This window comes from Lichenostomus cassidix, chromosome Z (assembly GCF_008360975.1).
Source record: "Lichenostomus cassidix isolate B80296 chromosome Z, HeHo_3.0, whole genome shotgun sequence".
NCBI classification, from domain to species: domain Eukaryota; kingdom Metazoa; phylum Chordata; class Aves; order Passeriformes; family Meliphagidae; genus Lichenostomus; species Lichenostomus cassidix.
Window position 1 is genome coordinate 68,307,452 of NC_139511.1, and position 17,382 is coordinate 68,324,833.

The 17,382-nt window shown below is 40.7% G+C and overlaps 1 protein-coding gene across 10 annotated transcripts in view; it reads right to left on the reverse strand.

Moving 5' to 3' along the window:
• CELF4 (CUGBP Elav-like family member 4) overlaps positions 1 to 17,382 on the reverse strand; it is a 696,490-nt gene that overhangs the window by 534,764 nt on the left and 144,344 nt on the right. The gene's annotated exons all lie outside the window — the stretch shown is intronic.

Consider the following 17,382-nt stretch of genomic DNA (forward strand, 5'->3'; position numbering starts at 1 on the left):
CTGAGCTGTGATCTGTCACAGAGCTCCCACCCAGCCCGAGAGGAGCCGACCAGGCATTACTCCACACCAGCTTTCAGGAATGCAAAGCAGCTTATGCGTGTAGGTCATCTCAGGACACTAATGATAATTAAAACGAACCCTAAAACACACTCACACACCAAATGATGGCAGGAAGTAGAGTCTGTGGGTGAAAAGGGAATAGGTCCAACTCCTCCCTAAGGGGGCAGATGGAGGATGCACAGGAAACAAATTAGCTTTAAGAAAACAACATGTACAAGGAGAATCTGTGAGAAGGAGGAGACCGAGAGGGGAGGGGTGAAAAACAAACCAACAATGAAACCAAACAAGCAAACAAAAAAACCCCAACAACCAAAACAAAAGAGGGATATCACAAGTTTGGATTGCAAGAGCAAGGAGACAAAGCAAACTGGCTGAGTGACAGCCCAGGTTGCATGACTCTGGCACTACCTCAGTGTATCTGGGATTCTAGGATATCCATCCTCAGTCCCTTCACACTTATGCAGCCCTGCCAGGGCGGAGACCACATTAGACCCTGACACTGACACTGGAGTAAGTTTATCAAGGTGTGGGAATGACCTTCACTCTCATGGGATAGGATGTGCTTCACTCCCTCCTCACCTACACCCCGACCTAATGTTTCCATATTCCAAAGCATCACTGTTTGCCCTCACTGCTTACAGATTGGTTCTGCGGAGAAACAACCAGAAACCAAGATTTGTACAGTACTTGGAAATCGGAAGTTGTCTGAGGAAACAGAGCAAAATTTTCTTCATATGGGTTATCCCTATATATTTGCATAAACCCATCCACACAAACAGACCTGCTCCCCTACATTCCTGGCTTTATGAAAGGTTTGCTTCTACTTTAAGGACACAGTTCAGGAAGGGCAGCTGTTGAATCACATTTCTCCATAGAGTACGCAGCTCTGAAACTAAATGTTATCATGAAAATCCCTGTGGGCTGAAGCTGGGAAGGAAAAACAGACTCCTGACCTGCAGTTGTTAAAAATGGCTTTTTGCAGAAGAATGGTAATGTGAGGCGGTATCTTAAAGCGGGTAAAAAAAATAACACCGGGAACTCAAACTGTGCACTCTTTTGGTACCTTGAAAACAAAAATAAAACAAAAAAACCCAGCACTGCCTGTAATCACTATCAGAAAGTAGTATTGGAAGTGGTCTGTGGTATGCTGAGAGCCATGAAACTGCTCTTCAGATAGCTTGACAGAGCAGCTGTGGTTAGAAGTTGCATACCAATGCTCAGACCCAGGCTGATCTCTACTGCACCATGCACATGCAGGCGTGAAAGGGTGTGAAAGAGAGAAGTCTGAGTAAGACAGGGAAGGAACTCTCTACTGTGCTCTGCAGAGACTCCATCTGGAGCACTCTGTCCAGTTCTGGGGTCCCCAGTACAGGAAGGACATGGACCTGCTGGAGTGAATTCAGAGAAGGCCATGAAGGTGATCAGACATAGCTTCTCTCCTCTGAAGAGTCTGAGAGAGTCAGGGCTGATTAGCTTGGAGAACAGAAGGCTTCAAGGTGATTTTATTGTGGCCTTTCATAACTTAAAGGGGGTTTACAAAAAAGCTAGAGAGGGACTTTTTACAAGAGCATTTAGCAGCAGGACAACAGAGAATGTCTTTAATCTGAATGATAGCAAAAATATTCTTTTTTGTGAAGGTGGTGAGGCATTGTCACAGGTTTCCCAGAGACTCTTGATGCCCCATCCCTGAAAATATTCAAGGCCATGTTGAATGGGTCTGTAAGCAACCTCACCTAGTGGAAAGTGTCCCTGTCCATGGCAGGTGGTTGCAGTGAGCTGATCTTTAAGGTCCCTTCAAACTCAAATGATTCTGAGATTCTGCGGTTCTAAATCTGGTTCCTCCCAAGCTGTGAGTGCTGTAACTCAGCCAGCAGAGACACACAATTAACAAGGCTTGAGAGGTCAAGGTGGGTCGCTGTGATGGTTTTGAAGCAACTGAGCTCATGGGTAAAACTGGTGACATCAAGACTGGGTGGCAGCTGGTCAGATTGTTTGAAGATTACAGGCTGGGAAGTTGACACCAGCACCTAGTAGCAGAGCTCTCTCTGCCTCTTACCCCCTAGAGGTGAACCACCAGCATCTTTCCTCCTCATTGATCTCCTCTACCAGAAACTAGGACCTGTGTGATATCTATAGACAGATCCTGCTCACCCAAGATCTTGTCAGGAAACTTGGTAAATGGTGCAAACTTCCTCAGAAAGAGAAAGCTAGCCCAGTGTTACTGTCATCATTAGATATGAGTTGAATTCAAATGTAAGCAGCTACATTAACAATCGTGAGGTGGAAACAGAAATGCTACTTACATCATGTACACTGTGCCTCTGACAGTCATATCAGCTCCTTCTTGACAACTTGGGGAAGAGAAGTAACTGTCATCCATGGTTTTCAAAAAGAAATCAAGACCCCTGTGAGGCCAGACAGCTACTGAAAGTCTGATCTGAATTTACTGCTGCTAGACGGAGGGGGAAGTAAATGGCACTTTATGAACTCCATCATTTATTGACTCACCAACATTGTTTGCTTTTGGGGAGGCTGGTGATGCTTTTAAAACCTATTTTTCTTCCCACTGTAAAGGGAGTTGCATTTGTTTGACTGACTGCTCTGGCCTGATGGCAGCATCACCATCTCATGTGGCTCAGCAAGCTCCTTCTCCCTCGTTCAAGTACTGAAAATGCTCCATTTCATAGCTGTTCTACTTCAAGCCTTCTGACAACTCCTATAAAGATGTCCCCTGGAAACCCCACAATTCTGCTGGTCCAGGAGCAAGCTGTTGTACATTAATAATAACTGGGAACACCCAGAGCTCCTGGAAGCCTCCAGAGAGAAGACAGTGTCCCTCTGCAGGCTGCCTTGCTGAGCATGGCCACAGAGAGCTGCAGCAGGCACCCACTTCAGTCCTTCCTACCTCAAACTCTGGTCTAGCATAGTGAATCTGGTTTTAAGATCCTTGTATGACTACAAGAAAACTAACCCACATGGGAACCACCTTCCCTAGCTGTAGCCAGATAGAAGTTAGGCTGTAGCTGGTTGACCCTGGCTGGTCATCAGGTGCCCACCACAGCTGCTCTGTCCCTCCCCTCCTCAGCTGGTCAGGAGAGAGAAAATATAACAAAAGGCTCATGAGTTGCGATAAGGACTGGGCTCCCCATGAGATCACAAGTCCTGCCAGCAAACCTGCTCCAGGCTGGGCTCCTCTCTCCAGGACCCACAGATCCTGTCAGGAGCCAGGCTGAAGCAATGAGGGTTTGTTTTTTCTGTAGGAAGCTAACTGATGGTCCTTCTCTCATATTAAGATGAGAAGTGTAAGAGCAAAATAACTTTTAAATGCAGCATAGCAAGTGCTGTCAAATCCCTCTCAAACCCAGGAACAAGTTCAAAAGATACTTAATGGGAAGAGAAGATGGGAAGAGATGGAAGAAGAAAAGAGGCAAAAAGATACATATATGCACCAGGGTTGGTTTAGTTTGGATATTAGGAAAGATTATTCATTGGAAAGGTTGCCAAGCACTGGAGCAGGCTGCCCAGGGTAGTGGTTATCACCATCCCTGTAGGGATTTAAAAAACATGTAAGTGTGGCACTTAGGGACATGCATTAGTGGTGGCCTTGGCAGTGCTGGTTGGTCTGGATGACCCTAAAGGTCTTTTCCAACATTGATGATTCCATGGATAGGAGATCTGGAAAATGAGGTGTTTATTAAGGAGCATTTCTGCACAACTGGTAAGTTACACCAGAAAGAGCCAGGGATGGGAAAATCACTAGAAATATCTATAAGAAGAGGGTATAGGGGCTCAGAACCCCTAGGCTAGCCCTGTTCCCCTAGGAATGCCATGGCTCTGAGGGAGCTGTGGGAGCTGTCTTGCCAGCTCAGTGCTGAGGGACACGTCTCTGCTCCGCTCTTCACGTCCACTCCCACTTAAGCTGCCACAGAATAACCTTGTGCTCCCGCTGTGCCACTGTGCAAGGGCTGGCAGGGGAAGGGGCTCGGGGATAATGAATGAAGCTCTATATTAGCCACAAAAGCACAGGACAGTCAAATGAAAGGGTAAAAGTATGGTCATGAAAGACAAGCAGTCACTCCGACTGTGTGCTGGAGGTAATTACTGCTATATAAATAAACCAGAGGGAAAAAAAAATCTTTTAAAAATCTAATTACCATGCAGCACTGTGGGTTTCAACCTTGGTCAAGTACAGGCAGACCTGATTTACGCTCCATCATAAAATCCTAAGCACGAGGCTGGTCTCCCTCTCTCTTTACAATATGAGTCAGGGAATCAGCACAGGACACTTCTCGGAGAGGAGCTGCCTGATAGATAGATGTGCCCATGTCTGGGTGGGTCAGCATCTCCAGCAAGCCCAGGACTACACAAGTACACCACCTGCATGTCTATTTATCACCGTTTTCCCTCTGCAAGAGCAACATCTTGTTTTTAAAAAAAAAACCCTAGCAAATACAAAACCTAATAAATGCTCTCAGACCTCTGTTTCACTTGACTTTTAGCATTTCTGATGATTAGTATTTCTCATGACCCTGAGTAAGGATATTTCCCTCTTGTACAGAGCTGTCTTCTCTCTTTCAAGCATGCCATTAGACGAAACTCCTAATTGTATAGGAAAGGGAAACTGAGGTAGAAGCTTAATTTATCACTGACACTTTTGTCTCCTACTCAAGCAAGAGTTTTATACTCTTTTCTTTTTTATCTTAATGCAAATGCTTTACCTATCATCCCAAGACAAATAATCACCCAAACTTAGATCTTCATTTCCTGTTCCTTTGCTTGTTGCAAGACAGAAATCATCCAAGAGGAAAATGGATGAGTCAAGAGCAGCAGATAACTGTAAATGCATCACCATTTTGAACTTGCAGGATTGAGGCACATTCAGTAGCACAGCAAAGTAAATCCTAAAGTACATCTGATTCTCCTCATGTGGAACCAAGTGCTACACTGCAGCTTCTTAACCACAGAAACACTTCTGAGCAATCAAGTCCAGGCTGGATTTGCAGCTCCACGTTCAGAGCTGTTGATATAAGTGGACAGGAAGCAGATTTCCCATCACGAGCCAGCAAGAGACATGTTTTTCCCATTCCAAATTGAGAGAGAAAAACCAGAACCTATTAAGTCAATAATTCTTGTCAGTAGACAAGCAAGCACACACATACACAAATATGTTAGGTCGGTGAAATATCTTGTATAAATTTCAAACTGCAACACTGTTTGAAAACCCTGCAACTTTGCTCAACAGATTTCAAATCTCAGCCTTGGTTAGATCTGAAAGCCAATCATTTTGCTTAAAGCTATATCAAAACAATATGCTTCAATAATTCCTAAACATAAACACAGATCTGAAAGTGCTAGGACACCCTAGGGAAATAATAGCTCATTGTGACATCTAATTGTTTTCAGCACTTTTGCAAAACAAACAGTGAAACCAGAGTAAGTATTAAGCAGTAACAAAAGTTAGGAAGCAAACACCACGAGAGTTCAAAAGTAAGACAATTTCCCTATCATCGTTAATGAGATTTATTACCCAGCATCTGTTATCCTACCTTTAAAAAGTCAAAGCCCACTTTTAATAATTGCCTCTTGCTTTTATACAGTATCTGGCACTTGCACAGTTTCCTTGATTAAACCTCAAAGCAGGTAAGCACTGTGATTCAGAGAAAGGAAGATTCAAAGGTAAAACAAATTGCTCATAGTTTCAGAGAAATCAGTGCCAGAGCAAAGAATTAGAAGTTCAATTTCACATCCTGTACAATAAACCACTTTGCATCTAAAGCCTTGGCTACTATTGCCCACCATCAGCATGCTTTTTTCAACACTGGTAGTAGTGAAATCTCAGTAGCTGGGGAAGTTACACACAAATATAAACAGCCTCATCAGAAGAGCCTCTGGATGTTTAAATGGACACAGTAAAGGAGGTGGCTGCTGCTGTTAACCATCAGGGAAAAACTAATGTGTGCAAATATGTTGCAAACATCTTTGGACCTGAAGGTTTGTGACACACAGAGGAATAAAATTCTTGAAGAGCCTGAGTGAATTAATACACAGCTTTTCCAAGGGCAGTGCTGTGGCTGCAGTGGAGAGGAATGGGTGACTGAGATGCCTCACTTGATCTTATGTTAAAGAAGTTATGGGAGGGTGAGTGGTATGGGGAAAAAACTCACACCATCTTGCACTTGCTTCTGACAATCATCTTTTTTAGCTTTTTAAATTAGGATCTAACCCCATTTTGATGAATTTCTTATTGGGCAAAGCAAGCAAAAACATTTGAGATTACATTTTACTAGCTGTGAAAATCTCAGCTGTAGCATTCCTGTAGCAGCAATTCTTGAAATGTGTTTTATCAAAACTATGACCCATGCCTCTAAATTTTATCCTATCTTCCTGCAGCCCTTTCAATCAGGAAAAATGTAAGCAGAGAGTTCAAACTGTCACAGATCCACTAACATTATATTTAAAAGTAAAAAGAAGGGGACAAATATTAAAATTCTTCCACACAAAGAGAACCACAGAGAGAGCTCTAAAAGCAACTGGAATAGCTCTTGGGAACAGCTCTTGTCTCTTGAATAAATACCTTGCAGTTTACAGCTTTCTATAAAAAAAAAAGAAAGGATATTTTCTCTTTTCCACCTTTCTTTAAGCTATACACAAGCTTTATGTTGTAAAAAAAAATGGTGTTTTTTAAGCTGCAGAATCGTCTTCCTGTATGTGTGTCTGAATATGTGCATTTTTAGACTGGGCTCAAGAAAAATGCATGTACAGCATGTGCCACACACTGAGACTGCCCCTGCTGTAAAAACTTTGCTACATGCTCACAATTCCAGGAGTGTGTGAATGGCATGACTTGGAGCTTCACAGATGAAAGACACCAGTGGAAGGCAGAACTGCAGGCACATCAAGGGAAACTCATGTTTCTCATCAAACTGAAGTACCTACTCTTCCTTCCTCTGTTCTCCACTCTCACATTCCTCTTTCTTCCCCATTTGACTGTGGCCCCTAAGCTCTTGGATATCTCCAGCATTTGCAGCATTCACAGTTTACTGAACTTTTCCCAGATAATATTTCTTGTTCGCCAATAGGGATTTTATTTTAAAAAATTAAAAATAGAAAAAAAAACCCCAGTCATGTTAGCAGTACAGGAAAGGTACTTATTGCTCTAAAAAAAAAAAGAAGAAAAATTATAGAATCTGATTTTGAGGAAGACAGGCAGCTGTCAGCTCATAGCAGAAGAGCCCAGTGGTCACACATGGCTAATTCTCTTATCGGGGTGATGCTCTCCCTACAGACTAGACAAGAAATAGTTTTGCTTAGTCCTGTCTGATTCAGCTGACCTCAGGCAACCTTCCCCCAACTTGTCACAGTGTAAGAGTCATCAAGTGAAGGAAGTGCAGTGTGAATTTTGCGGGAGTTCAAAAGCACATCAGAGATTTTGCCTTGTTCCTTTAAAGAAATAGGATGTGCCACACTTAAAAATGGTCCTTTATGTTCCTGAAGTGCCTGAAAGTTATAGTAAGAGAGAAAATGTTTCAAGTGTTTAGCTCCTACTTTACTATTGAGCAAGTGACAAAGTCTTGCAGGCAGAATACCTGAACAATAGGAGCTGCTCAGTGAGAGACAATCTCTAGAAAGAAATGCACAGGGACCTTATCTAGGGCAAACAAGACTATGTATTTAATATCCAGGCTATTACTGTTACTCTGTTGTGTCATGTAACTTATCCTGTGATGCAGTTTTCTCATCCTGGAAAAAAGGGATAATATATTTACTGTTTGCTTTAATCTCACAATTATGTGACACAATCCAACAGAAATTGCTGTGAATTGTTGCATTTCTGAAAAAAACAACCAAAAACAATGAAGCAAAAAAACTCCTAAACTCAAACCAGCCTTTATTCTGTTTCTTAAATGACATTAAAAGTGTTAAATATAATTAAATATGTTGAACTCTAAGATGAGTAGCATTCTTGTTTCTTTTTTTACCACAATAATATAAATTTTTAAAAGTAAATTGAATTTTTCATAGTACCTCCTGCATGTCTCTAATATTGCACAGGATTATTAATAGAAATTCTGAATTTCAGAAGAGAGAAATAAATTCTAAATAAAGGCATAATTTAAAATGTAAAAGGACAGAATTAGGCAATAAGAATTATACTCTGAGAGCAGGAGAAATGAGTCCAAATCTGAGATGGCAACCTGACCACTGAGTCACAAGGCAAAACGCAAATTTATCAAACCCTAAAATTAATGCATTTATTCCAGTCTTTACTGACTGCAACTGGGATCAGGACAATACATGCACTACTGATTCTGTCGTAATTCCCTAACAAAGGATGGGAGGAATGTTTTGAAACTGGTTCACTTGCACAGTTGCAGAGGAAGACACTGAGCTACAGCACTAGCTTCATGAGGGAATGTCTCTCATGGCTTTTGGGATGCAGTAGAACCAGGTAATTTAACAGCAGTGTCTCGGAGGGACCAAAGCCTTACTCACTCCTCACTCTCTAAACTCACACTTTAAAACAAGCTTGCTCTTAAAACAAGCTTAGCTGGGTTACAAAGGCTCAAAATGTGCCCTTAAATTCCTTCTCTCATTCTGGCAAGAGCCCCCCAAGCCCTGTGATGATGCCCAGAGTTGCATCTGCAGAGCATCCAGCTCATCACGGGAGATTTAGAGCCCTGTCAGGCTGGCAGAGGCTGGGTGAGGGTGGCCACACAGCAGTATATTTATCGTGCATCACTTAGGAGATGCGGAATATTGCTTGGACACTTTAATAGATGCATCAGTGTTAACTGATTTGCTCTGAGGCACCATATGCTAATCAAATGGGGTGCGATGCATAATGTCTTATTAATGTCGTAATAAAGGAAATCTTGATGTGTTCCGTAATGTCTTTATGATTACCTTTAATTTTAGATAGCTAGTGGAGAAATGTGTGTTCAATACCTGGATCTGCTGTCTAATTACCTAGGATATAACAAGAACCAAATGTACAATAAAAGGCCAGGGTTTTTACTGGAGATCACTGGTGACAAAATAAACCATAAATATGTCTTACAATCTGCACAAGCCTGAAACATTCAGATCGGCACATGAGATTGTTTTAGGCATATTTTGATGTCTTTTCATCTTTAGTCACCAACCTGGAGAAGGGAAATGCATAGACACAGAGGGATATAGCTTCAAAGCTGCTCCCAGGAGGTTTAAATACACGGGTCCAACAGATGTTTTACATTTACTTCTACAAATAAACATACCCATAGTTCTGTCATTCAATTCAAGCCACCCCTTATGCTGACGACAGCTTTTCAGGTAAAGTTACCTTAAGCCTGCTCATCTTTTCCTAAATGCTCTTACTACTTCCCTTCTTAACACACACACCACTGCTACTTTGAATTGGCTTCTGAGAGTTTGAACAATATGGAGAATAAGCTCTTATTAATAGCATTTGGATTTCATGTGTTTTCTTTTATGTAATTTGCCTAATCTTCAATGTATTTTGCATAAGAAAATGGTAACTATTCCCGTTTTATAACAGGGGAAACTGAGGCACAGAGTTCCTGATATATGTGACAGCACTTGGGATGTGGGATTAGCTGTCAGGTCTCACAACTTCTAAATGAGCTTCTTAGCAAATAAGTGCTTGGAATTCTCCAAACATCAAATAGCATGTGCTAGAAAATTTTGGTTTTGTTGTGTCAGGTAAGAGAGGTTTCAGCAGTTTTGTACGAAAGAGGAGTTGATTAAAAGTGACATCCTTGTTCTACTAAGATTTTCACCCCAAACCTGGTGCTTTTGCACATATGCAAATATCACCCTTTCACCCTTCTTTTGTAGAATAAGCTTTTAAACATGAGCCCCAGAGGAAAGATTTTGCATCTAAGGGAGTGAAATTGGAAGGAAAACACCACAGAAAGTTTATGCATCACCCTTCACAACATGAGCTGCTTGGTGGTGACATCTGACCCCCTTCATACACATAGGCTCCTGGGTGGCTTGTCCCTAAGCACATTCAACAGGTATATACAAACAGAGTTGTTTCAAGCAGGTGTTGATGAAACCAAGGTCACTATTCGGCCATTGTGGCTGAAATGGAGAGGAAGGATAGGAAAGAGTGAATTCTGGATCTCTGAGTGAACTACAGGCTGCTACTTTAGCATGAATCAGAGAAAATCCTCTGCAGGTCACTGGAGTCACACCAGGGTAGAAGTAGTAAAAATCTAAACGAAAACCAGGCCCAGGAATTAGAGCAGCAATGCTGCCTGGCCCCTAAGAGACAACCAGAAACCCTTTGATAGAGTAAAATCCTCGTACGCTGCAAGAAACAACCTGCAAGAGAGTTCCCTATCGGCATCATTAATGCATTCCCCAAAGCAGAAATCAGAAGGCTCGTTCCAGAGGAGGGATGCTGCAGAAAGAGGCTCGTTGTTTAATGACACCAGTGAATTTTTACCTGATGTGGAGACAAAGAAATTAGTCTTCTGACTTGGTATCAACACAGGCTGGTACAGGGCCAAAATTCATGGTCCACCATTCATGGAATGGGTGCAAGGCAGGGTGAGAAGTGGACAGGAGAAGCCACTTCCCTAGGGGGATAACTAGGGAGTGGTTTTACAATTCATGATCTAGCCCTTTAGCTACCTGGAACATGGGATTCACCTTCATTATGGTCTGTTTCTCTGTCTTTTGGATTTATGAAAAGTAGGGAATTGGTGCTAAGGATCAAGAAGAACAAAATCAAACAGCCCTGGGGACAGCCTTGGCCCCAGGTGAGAAAGAGAATTGAACTGTGCATGTAGGCTGAGAGTCACATGTTCAGCTGTTACATGATTTTAGCTCTGGACTTGTGTTGCAGACCAGGTGAAAAACTATAATATTATTAAAAGGTACATAATATTTCCTCCTTCCTCTTCTTTTCTTCAAATTTCAGGTCTCAAATAAGTGTTTCTGTTTCTTAAGCTAGGGATCAGAGCTGTGAGGAGTCCCTAAAGATCATCTGATCCAGAAGGAAATATTAATATCCAGTACTTCGTAGATGCTTGTCTAATATCATCTTCACAGCTTCTGCAGACTGAGAGAGCGAGACAATCCTAAAGCACCCTTGTGCTTAAAATTGTGGCTGGACAGTTACACATCACTCCTGCAGCTCTTTTCCTATATATTGAAACTTACTCTTGCCTATGGTAGTTTCAAACTTTCTAAACAGAAGAATTTTCAACCTCCATAGAAGCACATCTGCCTGACTTCCATGGGACAGAGGCCAAAATGGTGTTTTTCTGTCATTTCTTAATGTTTTCCTTACACCCTACCTCTACCCCTATATTTAATTATTTCATTTTCCCTCATCTGATGAATGTAACTTTTACAATTTCTATGTCACTTCTATAAAGTGTAATTTGCATGGAGATGCCTTGGCTCTTGACCCCTCTGCACTGCCTCAGTGCTGGATACCAAGACATCAGTTTCATCTTCTTATTCAGATGGATTGGAATTTGTCCAATTTGTCCAAAAAGGAATTTGTCCTGGTCCACCTGGACTTCTCAACATTAACACTGTCTGGCAGGTAAAATTCAGGAAATAACCTGAAACCAGTAGAAAGGACATATATTGGAAAAAAACTAGAAACAGAAACAGACAAGGAAGAGGATTTTTAAAAATATTTGAGTGTTAGGTCTTGTTTAAATTTCTTCTCCAAAACAGCATTGAGAAACTCTGACCAATATGGATTCCACAGTTTCTGTTTATCTTACAAATATTGCTGCACTAGAGTAAAAAAAAATTAAACATAGCACTTCAGACCAACTACAGCTGAAACTCAAGATGAACCTGAATATCTCTGGGTTTGCCTAACCTGTATTCCTAATGCTGTTTGTTCTAAGTCAGCAAACCCTCGTTTCTACAGGGAATGTTTGAACTCAAGTCCTAATCCATATGAACGACGGCAAGAACACATAAGAACGGGAATCGTAAATCTGAAGCCTTTTATTTTATTTTTCATTCCCTGATAGTTCCATAGCTCTAAGCATTGTGACTTCCACAGAGGGTAGCAGCACATTGCCAGCAGCATACCTAATTAATTCCTCCTCGCTTGTTCCATGTGGCTTTCTTACCCCCCATCCAACTGACCTATTGCTTCTCTTCAAGATAGGCTAAATTAATGATGATGAAATTAAGAGAGAAGTGAATTATTTAATTCCAGAAAGTATCAAAACTTACATGATCCCAGCACTGACTGGGCCAGAAGGATCAGTCCATGCCCTGGGGATTGTTTTTCTGGGCTCCACCCAGAGTTCTCATAAAAATCAATGGGAATTTAGCCTGGTCTTCAGTGGGTGACCTTTTGATTCTCAAGAGGTGCATAATGCTTGGCATTTACTCTGTGCAGTGTCTTTCACGAGAAGGGCTCAAAATATCTCTCTACACCAAGTCTCACAATATCCTCAAGGGGAAAGTAGGCATTATCCTCATTTAATTAATGCATTGCCAAAGGCTAAAATACGAACTAAAGGAGGCTGATCCTTCAAGGTGCACAGCTTGCTCATATTCTGGTGAAGCTGGTGGGGAGATGAACACACTGAGCACCAAACTGGATTAGCCTCCAGGACCAAGGTCAGTTTTCAGACCAGATATTCTTGCCCATCATGCTTCATGTAATGTTTATATCCAGTGCCTTCACCCACTGCTGCATCAAGATCCAAGTGAGAGCAATGACAAGAAATATTTTAAATTGATTGTTTGTGGTGGCATGGGTACATAAGCTATCCAATCCTGGAGCTCACCAACCAGTGTGGACCCTTTCTCCTGTCAATCAGTACAGCACAGCAAGCAGAAAGTCTCACCAGGAAGCCACCAACCTTCACAGGACTTGGCTCCATTCCTGCACTAGCCAGGGCTTGGCATATGGCCCTGAGGTAAGTCACAACTCTCAGATCATCTGTTCAACTCCTATCTATTACCCTGGCACTAATTATGAGTATCTTGCTATCAGCAATGTGCTACCTAAAAGCAAGTAAGCAGGAAGGGGAACTGAGCCATAGACGAGCTAAGTAACCTCTAAAGTCATGTGGGATGTCTGCTGTAGCCAGAGAACTCAACAGAGTTGACTCAGGTCTTTGTGGAATTAGAATTCTTTCTAGTAGATCACTGGGAAAGAACAAAGATGTAAACTTCCCCCTGCCTGTTCTCATCTGCCACCCACCCTTTCCCTCCTCCTTTATGGTCGTAAAGCTGCTTATTTTCATTACATCCTAAGCACTTTCAGGCTTTCTCCACTTTTGATGAAGACTTGATGGCTTGATTGAGACTCATAATAAACATGTAAGCAGGAAGATCCCTAAATTAGCCTAAAAATCCTGATAGATGCATTGTCATAAGAAAAGAAAGCTGCAGTGTGGCAGAAGAAAATTTTACCATGATTCAGACCAACAGCCCAGAGTTTCACAGAACCACAACCTCATTTATTTTCCTTCATTGCAGCTGTAAAACAGAATTGAGATAGCATGTCACTGAAAATAGGATCTCTCCTATGGGGGATAATGCCTACCATCATCTTGGAACAATTTGCTGCTCTATATTCAAAGAACTCCTGAGTTTCTGCAATAGGCAGTCTAATTGCAAACATTTGGTGCTAATGTTTGATGACCAGAAGCACAGCAAATCCAAGGTGCATTTCAGAACAGTAAGAGAGGTTTTTTGCTTCAGGGATGTACAAGACATCCATTAGAAGGTGATGAGCTAACTGCAATCTTCTTGGAAGCTTTTATGACTGTACCAAGGTTTAAAGAGGTGCTACTAAATGCACCTCTGATAGGCCCAGGTGTAAGACCAAGTCACATACAGGTACTCTGACAAAGTCACTTTGAACTGGAGAATGAGGATTTCAGGATCTGAAACCAAATAAAGGTGGCAATGAAGAGGAGGGACAACTCGATAAGTCAACCACCAGTTATAAAACTACTGAGCACGTGTGCTGGAGGTGATTGAGCGCAGCCTTGAAAATGTTAGTGGTGGAGAAAGTGTATGAAAAAAACATCCTAAAGGTGTCAGCTTGATTAATGCCAAAAGATTTCTTCAAAACTTGATTCTCCAGGTCTATGTTTGTGTTCTCTTTGGCCACAACTTCAGTAAAATGCAGGTTCTGTTGCAACAAAATCTCAGCTCTGAGAACTTGCAAGTTGTGTGAAATAGTAATGAATTTTTAAAATTCAATGTTTATGGAATGGTCAGGGGTTAGTTTTTGTTTTTTTTTTTTTTTAATTTAAGTAATTCTCTCTAATCTTTTACATTTGGTACTGAAAGATATTTAAACAAACACATAGTATATTTTGACAAAAGTTTTCTATTCTTTTAGGTTTGGGTTTGTTTTTTTTTTTAAATCTAACATTCCATGAGCTGGCTACCATTTTAGAACACGGTTAATACACAGAGTTTATAAAAGAAAAGTACTCATGCAAATCTTCTGGCACAGTATTTTCCTTGATTCTTACTTAGGTATTCCTTAGTGCATGCTCCAACCAAGAGCACAGTTATAAACCTATAAACAACATGACCCATAAAAATTCAACACTAGCTCCTAGTTATATATTGTTACTTACTATTTTCTTTATTATATTAGACATCTCCCATGCTCCAGGTATTTTACAGCTCTAAGGATAGTTAATGCAATTTAAATATATATAGTGACTGTACTGAGTTCTCATTCGGGGAAGGAACTATAATCTATCAGAAAAAAAGCTAATTACAGTTTATCCCATTGATTTATACCTCCCCAAGCCTCCCCTCCCAATTTTTTTTGTAAGTATTAAAAACCTTAGGTTGTAATTTTGATATACGCTGCTAGATAGATTAAATACCAACTAATTCTCATATAAAACTGGTAGTTTGATCAATACAGCTAAAAGCTTCATTCCTCACATATGTATTTCTCAGCTTTAGAACTATCAATTTTAATCTCACATGTTGGGATTAGATAATAATCAGGCCAGAAATTCAGCTCCACAGAATTCAACAAAGCCTCCTGTTCAAATTCTACAGAAAAGAACAGTTGATCCCTCTTTGGAATACAGAAGATATGCTGGATAACCTCACCAGATCCTGTCCAAGGCTGCATCCTACCCTTCTTTCATCAACCCCTTGCCTTCCTCTCTCCTCCTCTATTCCCTCCCTAGCGAGTAACCTCCTCGAGACAGATGTGAGAGAAAACACCCAAACCAAGTTAGAAAAAAGCGATTTCCGAATTGTCTCTCAGGCTCAAAACACAAGATGAGACACTGGAAAGCCACCAAGAAGGTTTGCCCTCACATTCTGCAAGAGACTGAGCAAATCTGTTTTGTCCTTCCTGTATGATACAAATGGATTTCTCTCTGAGTGAGTCATTTCATTTCCCAGATAGCCCCAACGTCCTTCTTATGAAGGAGGGCACAAGACAGAAGGGAGAAAACAATAAATAAAAGTCACTTCAGTAGCGATGGGTGTGATGTGGGAACCTGATTAGAATGTCATAATGTAGTCCTGACATACGAAGTTAAATAGAATAGAGACTAAGCAGCCTATAAAGATTTTGGTTTCAAATAGCACTTATTGTCACACTAAAAAAAGAGGAGAAAAGCAGGAAAGAAACTGAGCTGGTGCTGGATCTCCAAGTGGTTTTCTACAATAACTTTGAAGAAGGTCATGTGAGGAAGAAAAGAAACTGAAGCCCTTTCCTTCCACAGAAGAAAATAAATGGGTGACACTATGCTAATGAAGACAATTCACTCCCAGAATGAGTCATTCAGCAGAAGCAGGGTCCCTGTCCTGCCTGTTGATTCATATTCTTTTCCCTCTAGCATCAAGAAGTTGTCTTAAAAGGGTTGGCTGTGTGACCTACCCACTTACAAGTTTGGGTTTAATTTTATTATTTATTTGGTATTAGCATAGTGTCACCCCCAGGAGATTTCCCTTCAGTGGTGTCTCTCTCCCTCAGTCTCTGGGTTATCTTCTGTGAGGTGGGATGGAGGGAAGGCTGAAGCAAGACATGATGCCAGAAGAACTACAGAAGAAATGAACCATGAGCAGGCAGAATGTCTTTGGGTGGGAAGGTCAGCGTGGCCTCCACCTCACAGTGCAAAAATTCAGGCAGGATTTTTTTTTTTTTTTGCCTTGAAATCTCATTGCTGCTGTATGAATAATTCCTAACTGTTCTATTCCTCTCCTCTGCTTTGACACACCGGTGCTTTTAAACAGACCAGCCCCTCTGATGTGAGAGCTCAGATCTGAACCAGCCCAGCAATGGAATAAAGGTCCAATTATGCAAAGCTTCCTTGAGCAAAATTGTTTAAAAATAAAAAAATAAAAAAAAAAAATTAAAATGTCCACAACACTGTTGGTAAAACAAGTATCAGCTGCATGAGGACTGTACATCTGACCTGATTGACTGTAGTAAAAAAAATTATAAACCGTGTCCTTCAGAACCAGAGCATTTTATTTTCATTTAATGACAACTATGATGGTCTTTTTAAGAAGCAAGCAAAAATTAAAGTATTATTTTTAAACATGTATTTTTTAAATGTATCACTTTATGGAGACATTACTAACCAGATAGCTGGTATAAACTGTCATATTTCTAGTGACTGAAGACAGCTGGATCAATACTTCAAACTAGGCTCAATATTTGAATGCAGCAGTAAGGAAAGTGGTGTAATCCACTGTTATAGATTAGATGGCATGTCAATCCTAAATTGCACATTACAGAAGAACTTGTTAGAGAGACTTTACTCTAAATATAGCTGGTTTTTTCCAAATGGTAAATATTCTTTGTGATGTTATTAAGTCGAAGCTTTTCACAGTGTCATACAATGCAGAATTTGTCTCCTGCATCTATCGCATTGCCAAAAACACTCAATAAAACATCAAATTAATTACCAAAAAGTATTTAAGATCAAAATCTTTGATTGCCTGTAATGAGATGTCCAATGATGTTAATCACAGAAAAACTGTCTGCTTAGAGCTAACTGTCAGAAACAGATTTCAGTGTGAAATAAGCAATGATCATTACAACAGGGATAATAAAAAAAAGAATCAATTGCACACATATTAAGCAAGAGCTCTTGTATATTAAATATTCATTTTATGCTTCATATTCACACCTATGACTTTGTAAATAAATTTTAGTGTTTATTGGGGATTTCTTAACTTTCAGCAGTGAACTTTTGAAAGGAAAACACATATCTATTTAGAGAGCTCTTTGAAAAGGTGACTTTCAGTGCCATAATTCAGACAAATACTTTACTTTCAAGTAGTAAGTACTATTTAACTTTGATGAAAAGAAATCTATTTTCACAT